This window comes from Haliaeetus albicilla, chromosome 10 (assembly GCF_947461875.1).
Source record: "Haliaeetus albicilla chromosome 10, bHalAlb1.1, whole genome shotgun sequence".
Classification (NCBI taxonomy): domain Eukaryota; kingdom Metazoa; phylum Chordata; class Aves; order Accipitriformes; family Accipitridae; genus Haliaeetus; species Haliaeetus albicilla.
The window spans coordinates 7972146-7982721 of NC_091492.1; positions in this window are offsets into that span (position 1 = coordinate 7972146).

Consider the following 10576-nt stretch of genomic DNA (forward strand, 5'->3'; position numbering starts at 1 on the left):
CTAGTACTGTAAGGACAGAGTGGGACAGTAAAAATTACTGGTGATTAATTTTTTTACTATTTATGTTGCTTTCACATGTACAAAATAAATAGTCTATATATGTTTATTGCACTGGCTGTACCAAATATTCTGACTGCTTTGTTGTTTTTTTGTTGTTTTGTTTTTTTTTTTTCTCCAAAACCCAGGTATTCCTTAAATACCCATGCACCCCTTTGTCCATCACATAAGAGCAGGGAAGGACTATTCTTAACAGAAATGGTATTTTACACTTGCCCAACTTACATCCAGTCAAATGGTAAATATCTCACAAAAGCTTGTGGTATGTAAGACCGAACAGAGCCACAAATCTCTGCCATTAAGTCTGTACTGGTAGTGTGGCCCTAAGATTGTTCAGAAATTTTCCAGCAGGCCCATCCATTTGCAACTAATACAAGTTTGATAAATGCCCTTTAGCTCTAATTTGCTTTTATTATCATCATCACTCTTGACAGGCACTGAGTGACACAGCAGAGAGAATGAATTTCCAAATCCCTAGGTTCTGTGTCATCTCCATGGCACAGCTCTAGGTTTCAGTCATACAAATGCACCTGCAAATCACATTTTAAATCAGTACATGAAAGTTTTCACTCGCTTTGCATTAAGTCAAAGTTTCAAAAAACCACCCTGTGGCTTGTATTATCAATCTCAACTCACACATAGTATCAGATGGTCACAGTGAATTGTTCATAACAGTCAAGGAAGTTTATTAAAAATCATCCTCATGTAATTTTTTTTAAATTAATTCAAATAATCAATTTGAAAATCACAATACATGTAATACTTAACCAGGAAACAGATTATATCATTCACAAAAATTAACAACTAATGCGTATGAACAGCATGACTGTTCTCAGTCAATGTGAACAGTCACATTCAGAAATACATGCTGTAGAAATTTTAGTTCTGAAATACACTTAGCTGCTGTAGCTCTTCTTATAATGATGCCACAACAACACACTAGAACGTGTAATGTTGTTCTAGAAGTTTACCTTAATTGGATTATTTGAGAATGTCAGTGATTGTCACCAATATTGTCCCTGCTTTTGTGTCACTGAGAGTCACAAGAAACAAAGTTATAGAGACACAGGCAAAAACTGAAATCACTCCTTTGTCAATCTTGGCTACATTGTGTTTCAACCTGGAAAATAAGTTACACATCAATTAGACCTTTTCAAGATTTGGAAAACACTCTCCACCCATGTTGTTTTCCTTCATACTTAGTAAGGGTGACAGTGGTTTGCTTTGAGTGAGTTTGTAGGCAGAGGAAAAAAAAAATCTTGTTCTGTATTTTGGTAGTGAAATTACAGGGTTTTGTAATCAATGTTCAAAAACTGGAAAGGAAAAGGATGCTTTGACTTATTGAAACTTTTGATGGAATTATACACATTATTTAGGTGTACGTGTAGAAGTGGCACTTAGCTATTTGATGTTTTACATTTATTAAATAAGTGGCACTTAGCTATTTAACGTTTTTATTTAACATACTGGACTCTTGCTTCTTCTAAGTCCAGATTTATTTAGTTCCTATTTATCCTACTGGAGCCATTAAAAGCATATCTTTTAGGAATGTTTTCGTCATTCCTCAGGTTCTACAGGAAGAGAATTACATGTCATAAACATCATGCAAAACACATTGACATTTAATGTGAAACTTTTCCTAAAACTTTTAATTAAATCCTTTTTTTTAATCTGAAATTTTATACCAAACTGATTCTGTTTGTTGCTTAAATGAGTAAGAGAATTCAAAGATGTATCACTAGTAGTCTGAGGTGTACTGTTTAGGAGCCTGTTGGAGGGCTTTAATTCAAATAAAGGTTTTCTGAATTTTCTGTGGCATAGAAATTCTCAGAAGGCAGCTATTGGAGCTGGAGTAAAAGATGAATTCTGTACTCTTGAAACTGAACAAGATAGGATACTTGAGCTGGTCAGTATGTAGAGCAAAAAGACAGGAAAGCTGGAGGAGGATGTGACATTTCTTAAATTATTGTATCAAATGTACATGTTCTGGAAAGATAAATACCGAGATGATGTTATTCGTCCCTTTGCCTGCCACCTGTTTCCTTAGCTCTCTTTTAAAAAAAAAAAAAAAATTAATAAAGCTTTTCCATTATTAATTATAATCATGACTCTGCAAACCAAAATGTTCTGATTAGTGAACTTTTTCACAAAACTTCTGGGAAATCTCAGTGTCCTCCACCAGATATTCCTAATGCCCAGTACTTTGCAGATTTAGTATTAAGTGATAAAATACCAGCCCAGAGCCATTCCAGGTAATTGAATCCCATGTTTTGGGACCAGGTGTAGAAAGATGTTCAAACTAATTATTTAATAATTGAAAACAATAACCAGTGTAGTTAAATCTCTTGCTGATTTTCTAATGTTTATTAATTTAGGCACCTGTGTCTTCTGCACCACTTTCTTTCAAAATGCTTACAAGGATATGCATAGCATATAAATTTAAAATGAATGTGATTACCTCGATACACACTCTAGGCGCTTAAGTGATTAGAAGAGCATTATTATTTTAATTGTTATATAGATTTCATTCTTATGAGTCTGCTTATTAAATAGTTGTTTAAATTCTTAGATAGACATCAAGGTGCAGAGTTTTCATTAAATACTCACTCTGCCATTTTCCACTACCTCTTTAAATGGCCTGATTTAGGAAGAATCACAGAAAATGTTTCTATAAAAAATAGGCAAATACAACATTCATAAATAGTTAAGATAAATAAATGAAAAACAACATCGACACCAGCACCCTTATCAGCAGAAAAATCATTGCACTTTCACTGGTGTAATTTTACTTCATTCTATTGTTTATGCAAACTGCATTGAAGAACCGTCTGAAAGAAAGGGGGTTTATAATTATTATGAAAAATCAGCAACATCATCTATTCTAAATCAGTTTGTGCCTTCTTTCCAAGGGCTTTATATGGTAGAGCAGATCTTAGACCTCCTACATTAATTTCACCCACCCTTGCTTCATTTAGCTATGTATATTATTTTAATTACCTTCTATACCTTCAAGGCAATTCCCATTATATTTTTTTTATTTTGCTAATGCACCCAGTTAAAGAAAAAAACCTGTAAGTGGGGCAATCAGGAAAGGCTAAAATGGCAGTAAGATTAGACTTCTTGGTGTCTTTTCTTTTTCCTTTTTTCCACTCCCTTTACCGTGACTAAATAATAACTACTGGAAGGAATAATTTTACAAGAGGGAGTTATCTGTTATTTTTATTTGGTCCCAGTACTGCTAATTAACAGCAGATATGAAAGGTCCTGTAAAGGTTTTAAAAATCTAACAAAATCTGGTTTTACCTTCTATTCTTTTTCTACAAACAGAATTCTTATACTACTATGAAATGGGCTGCTTTAGCCTTCAAGTCATAGAAAAGAAGTATGAATATAGCAGAATAACAACACGATTTATCAGCATGAACAAAATAAATGGACAGTATTAACTGTATCATTCCAGCAGTCTACACAGCAGTCCTAATGCCTTAACAGAATGTGTGAAAGTAAATGAAATGGCAGCATGATTACACTGATTACAGTGGTTACAAATACGTTAGGCTACATTCATGCTTCAGCGGGGCTGTAATTATACTTCAAAGAAATGCTGCTCCATTCTTACGGCATCCCTGCTGTTTGTTTCCTCTTATTTTGTTCTTAGCATCATAGGCCCTGGTCCTGCAGACACTTACTCGTAGGTGTAACTCTTTGTTTCAGTGGTGGGAAAAAATCACCTTTTGTGCATATCAGTAGTATTGGCTATAAACTCTTCCAACTCTTGTATGCTGCTACAGAAGTGCCATCAAATAATAGGGTTTGGTATGATTTAATACCATTCCTAATTTCTTACAGAATAAACCTTTTGAGCTTTCATTAAATTGGTTGGTAAAGAGTGTAGGGAGTATGGCTGCTCAATATCAAACACTTCTCTTCTCCACCTTGCCCCTAGGTATTAGTACTGAACAGAAGAAATCCAAACCTTTGTGATTTGTCTTTGATTAGTGCTGCCTCATGCTGCAAGCAGTACTTCAGGAAGAAAGATGAATTTGTTGCTGTTGTTTCTCACTTCCCATTGGCAATGCATGGCAGCACCTAGCCTAAAGCTGACCGTTATATTTCATTTAAGAAAAGGTACAGAAAAGGAAAATACATTTTGATGTGTCTGCATTTTGTCTATACTTCAAAGGCACTGACATTTTACAGCAGCTTTTTTTCTTTCTTTCCCCTCAGATAATGATGTGACACCATCAAGGCAGAATACAGAAGCAGAATGTGGTAGAGTCTGGGGGTGACTGTCAAGTTGTCTGATTTCTCTTAAGTGCCCCTTGCTTTCCTTCAGATACCTGCTGGCAATGCTAAGGCAGTGCTCCCCTCACTGTCTGGACTTTTTTGTGTGGTTTCTTACTGTGCTGACCTGTGATTTGCAGAACTTTCTGTGGATCCCACAGCTGAGCACAGGTCTGAACGCTCCAGGTATGGTCCTCAAACAAGTCTAGCTCAGCCACAGGCTCAAAATGTACTGTAGAGCAAACCACAAAGTTGGAATCAAACCCAAAGGACCTACTTGTTAAAAAAAAATTATTTATTTGTTCCTTACCAAGCCAAATCAAACCTTAGGCTCTGCTCTCCTTGAGGCTGAAGTGCTACTAGAAAAAACCCCGAAGTACTACTGTTGTCATAGAGAAAAGGAGGTTGGGAACACTGAAACCAGAAAAGGGATGCAGAATCAAATCAAGGAAAACCCAGGATATTGTTGTGACTTTTTATCTTTGGAGAGACTCAGGAACCAGTGGTTGAGAAACAAGCAATCTGTTTCAAGGGGAAAATGGGGCAACTGCTACACTGGAGGCACTTTGGCCTCTACAATCCATACCCAGTTCCAGTAACTTCGCTGGGGCTTTCATAGAGACTTTGGCCCGTTTGTGTGCATGGAGGCGCACTCACATTTTTCACAGAACTGCGGCTCAGACAGCAGTAAGGATTTTCAGTATCTTCAGGCAGCGGTCAAACCAGGTGAGCCAAACCCAAATCTCCACCTTCCTGAGTGGAGCTAAGCATGTCATAACTGAAAGTTGCTCTCTGCTTGTCAGACACAGTGATGTATGAAGGTAATTGCTTCCGTGTGCATTTAATTACAGTACTGTAATTAGCAGGTTGGAAGAGCAGATGCAGAGGGTCTTTTCATAGAGTAGACTCTGATAGGCCATGAAAACATCTCAAAAAGAAAAGGGCAGAGCAATGTCACATTGTAATGCAGCTCTTTGTGCCTGGAAAAGAGGGTTAATTAGCTGATTGCTCTACTCTTCGTCTTCATTTCTTAAGGTGGAGGGAACATGGTGGGAAAGAGACTAATTTATCTTCATGAATTTTTAGAATTAGCAATAAGCACCAAACCTTTGTGCCGCCCAGCGTCGTGGCTTGGGCTTGATGCTGGGGCAGGGACCAATGAAAAAGGGAACAAAAACTCCACGAAGATCCTCATCCTCTTCGGGGAAAAGGAGAGCGAGAGATACAATCTTTGAGTAGAGTTCACCATGGCAACTAGAGCAGTCCTTCCTATCATTTCTCGTCGTGAGAGAGCAGTGATGATTCTGGGTTAATGCTGCATGCAGGGACTTGTAACTCACCTGTACTTCCTCAGCACCTATTAACCAAGTTCATTTTTCAAAGTATCCCTTAGTGCTTTGTGGCAGCAAATGGCAGTGAGGTTACCCAGATGAGCTCTGTTTCAGCTGTGGGTAACTCTGCGAAGGTTTTGAGGGTCAGTCAAGTTCAGAGCTGTTTGACAGGGAAATTGTGTCACTGCGTAATGACAAGCAAGGTGAGGATTTTACACTCGATGAGATGTGGTTTCAAGTCCTTTAAGAAAGCTGTGGTCTTGGTAGCTGTGGGAAAGGGAATATAGCAGTGCTCATGTTGCAAGGCACATCAAACTTAAATTTAATAGTTCAGGAATTGTAATAAACAGAGAGATCTAAACTAACCTTTTTTCCTATTAGGAAACTTCACATCTTGTGTGTTCTTTAACTCGCATTATTATCCAACTTAAGTATTAGGTCCTGGTATTCATATTTATTGAAGTTACCTACTAAAGGGATTAACGAGCGTAGTCTTTTTAATTGTGCTTGCAGAAGTCAGTACAAATTGCACATTTAATTATTGTGTACTTAAAATCTGATAATCATAGAAAATCAAATACACAGCTTGGTTGATTCAGAAAGTATTTTTAATAGGGCACTATTAAATTATAGAGTTAAACGTTATTAGATATATTTATTCATGAGAGATAATTTGATATGTAACAAAATAAGCCAATACATGGTGTAACCTCTTGCAGTCTAATTTTCATGGATGAGCTCTTGCATATTTAATATCCTTTGAGGATATATTTTAACCTAGACTAATTACTGCTTTCCTCTTATTTCTGTTCAGTTTGACATCAACGTTTGGCTAAAATAATGTAATATTGTTATTACTGAGTAAATTAAGTAAATCTAGCTTATTTAATTTAGAGCCATTGTAGATACTGTAAATGGCCTGATGTAGGTTATGACAGCAAGCATTGTACACAAACAAAAAATAGCTATGGGTGAAAGAAGACTAATACATTAAAATAATCTCTATAAAGAAATCTTATTCATATTGCATGGTGAACACCATCAGGAATATTTTCTAATCTATGAGGCTGTTTTATAGTATCTGTTTCTCATATCATCATGGTAAACTGATAAAAAGGAGTAAAGTAAGAAATTAATGGTGATATAAGTTATTCTTACATTATTAAGACAATTCAGCTTAAAAGACTATCAGGATAGCTGGGGACCTTGTCAGAAACTTTCAATAGACAGAATACCTGAGCACAGAGATTTTGTACTTTAAAGTAGGTTAATTAATTAATTGAGAACCTGTGTCATGGCTGTGATATATACATTAATTTTGTGTCTGAGAAAATTTTTAATGAAATGTTTTAATTTTGTTCTCAGTGACATCTTAATAAAATCCACTGATAGGTCAGGTTATATATTTGTACTTTTTGGTATAATGCCAGCAGTGTCAGCTGGCTTAAGCAGATCAGCTTTGCTTTGTTTGGTTCATCAGCCAAACATCTTGCTACATTTTGCTTTCTTTGGTTCATCAATTTTTTAACATACTAAAGTTTTAATAGGTCTTTCTTGTATGAAAATAATTTACAAAATAATAAATATGAAAAATAAAGAGAAAACTTACACTGATGTAACTTTAAATTGCATGTGATTTTACAGTTATGTTAAGTGCTATAGACTGAAAGTTTTCTAGGTGAGTAGTGAGATAAAATAGTTCATCTTTTTCCTAAATCAAGCTTGATTAGTAAAAGCTGAAATTCTCAGTGCTTTTTGTGAGGCTAAGATCCTTTCTTTACATGTTGCATTGACTAAAATAAGTAGTGATTTTGACTACATGCAGATCTTTTATGTGTTTCAACCATTTTAATTTTATCAAATTTTTTCAACCGTAGATCAACTAAACGTCAAAACAGGAAAACCACTCTTCACTGAAAAGTAAAAACTTAATTTTTAAAAAGGCATGTTTTGGATACTTAAAGAAATTTAGGAACGAGGTCTTGAAACTTCAGGAATCATCTAAACTGACCCTTTCTCAGAGATGGTTTCAGGTTTGAAGACCATTTTGAGATTCAAGGCATCTTTTGGAGAATTTCTGACCCAGCTGGTTAGATGGTTGAGGTTAGTAAGTCACAGTCTGGGAAACATTCATTGTTTTAAGCAGAAACTTAGAACGATACACAAAATGAAGGGACTAGTGGTAACTACACAACCACATATGCAAGGATTTGACTTTGTGCCTCTATGTATTGCTTGACTAACTCCATTTACACTGATGGGTACTAAATTAGTCAAGTGTGATTAGAAATCAGCCCTCTGAGCTCTATAGAACTTCAGTGATGATCTCATCATGAACCATGATTTAGGGAAAGTTAACAAAATGACTGGTATTACAGATAGTAGTTTAAATAATTGTGCTTGATGCTAAAAAAAAATCATATGAAAGCAGATAGCTTCCTGCTGAAATGAAGTTGGATGAATTTTGGCAGCTCTTAAGGACATACACTTTATCTTTGGAGCTTTCAGAGCAAAGCTCATGAAGAGTTGAGCCATATACTAATATGAAGGATATAAAATATATTTCAATAAAGTCATAATCCTTCTATTAAAAGTTTTGGGGTTTTTTTTTTTTCATTTTTAACTGCTTTCAGAATTCCTATTGCATTGCTGTTGCAAGTATTACATATGTTAGATCTGATAGAAAGGTTAGTGCAATCAGTTGGAATCTTGGTCAGCCTTTTATAAATGCTTGTGACAGTCAAGGTCCCATAACAAGACACAGACAATGAACATTGTACTCAATCTTTACCAGAATGAGGCATGGAAGTGCTTTCTGCAGAAGAGTTCTATACGGAAATGTGTTTTATGGGCTCATTCAGACTGAAATGCAGTAAGATCTGTGGATTAAGAGAGGAAACGTGTTTGCCCTCAGATTTCCTCTCAAAATTTTGATGTTGCTACTCCAGCAGGTTATGCTAGAGAATATGTCCTAAAGAACTAGAATACAAGTAAATTCGGTTCTCGGATCAGCTCATTCTGAATTTTGCTGTTGTGCTGGCCTATGGCAAGTAAGAACCTTGTAGGTGTCTCAATCAAATAGAGATCTTTTTGATGATGAATGCTGACAAAGTAATTCTCACACCACGGATTTTGTGTATTTTGAAATGTTCTCTACTGCCAAGAAAGTTTCGGATTTTTAGAGCCAGGAATACATGAAAACTTCTGTTATTCCCCACACTGTACAGAAATTTCTTCTAATAAATAAATAAATCTGATGACTTCATCATCATGCCGCTCTCATGGAGCTTGATAGGAAAATCACCCATGATCCTGTTTTTTCCCCCTTGAATTTGTTGGATTGCTGGTGCTCTCAGGTTTCTCTGATTTGGCCATAACAGTGAAAAACAGAAGATACTACATTAATCAGCTGCCCAGAGCTCAGGATTGACTATGTTGGGGGCTGAGGCCAGTGTATTAATAGAAATGTCACTGCCACAGGTAGGAGTAACCAAACCAGCTTTATGCTGTTTTCACAGATCTAGTCATTAACATCAGCAATTGTGTAAACCTGCTTCTTGTGTGAAAGTGAAGAATCCTTCCCCAATATCTAGAATGTATGTAATGAAATATCCCATAATCTTCTGGCTGAGAAAGAGACTTATCTGACCTTATCTGACTCCATGCATCTGTAGAGGTCGCCTGGCAGAAGAGGGGTCTGTGCTTTCAGTGCCTCTGATCCAGAAACACATGCTGAGTTTCATGTAAACTCAGCTGGCTCAGAGCTATGAACTGATACAAATACCAAATATTTTTTCCCCTCTATCAGCTACCGAGAAAGTAAAATTGCTTCTAATCAAAAGGACGGCCCTCCCTTGGCAATTGTTTGCTCAACTATTTTTCTGACTGGTCTGCTTGACGGGCAAATGTGCAAGGAGATGGAAAACTTAATCTTTCAACATGAAAGAATACCAATGCACTGTGAAGAACTGTTTCCAGCTTGTTTCTCTGGTGTGGATTCACGTTGCTGCTTATTTCCTAAAACTGGCTACCAGGTTAGCTTCTAATGTGTTTGATGATGCATGTCATGGTATCTGGGAACGCCCAGCAACATGCCAGGGGCATTATAGGATTTACTAAAGCAAAGACTATGCTGCAACTAAATTAAATCACATATTAACAACACACCAAAGTTTTAGAAACTTTGTACTGCTCTGTTTTCATTACCTGTATGCCTTGTTCAAAGTGCGCACACTATTTCTTTCCAAAGCAACTGAGCTAGTAAAATACACATTATTCAGTGTGCATCTTTTGGGACTATGTAATCAGCAATTAAAGACAGAGAACCAAAGCATATTATACTTCATTTTGCTGACATCTTGCACAAAGCAACGTCAAAATATGGGGATATTTGGTAACCTTTTCTTGTGGGTATTTGGCACCTGGTTTCATGAATTAGTATACTTAGCATGTCGTTTTTTCTCATATCTACTAAAAATAACAACATGAACTCTAAGAGGTTGTCAACGTATTACTTCCCAAGGGAGAATTTTGCTCTTCTCTCTCATTTATCTAGGCATGTGTAGAGGCTTTTGACCCATTTAGCATAGATAAATGACCCATGATGTGAAATTTCCCAACAGTTTAATAATGCATTTAACTCAAAGTGACACTTGCTTGCAGCTGCCTTAAAGCAGTTTCCAGGCTATATATGTCTCTTTGAAATGATGTATGACAAGTAGGAAAGCTTCCTTGATAGAACCCCAGATCCCATGGGTGAGTAACAAGAAAATCCTTTTTAGATTGCCAGCAGCAAATTTATACTGCGCAAGTCTTTATTTAATTTTATCTGTTTTTCAATATCATTTACGGTTATGACCATTAGTCTAAAGCTCACAGTAACTTCTATACAAATTATTTTTTCT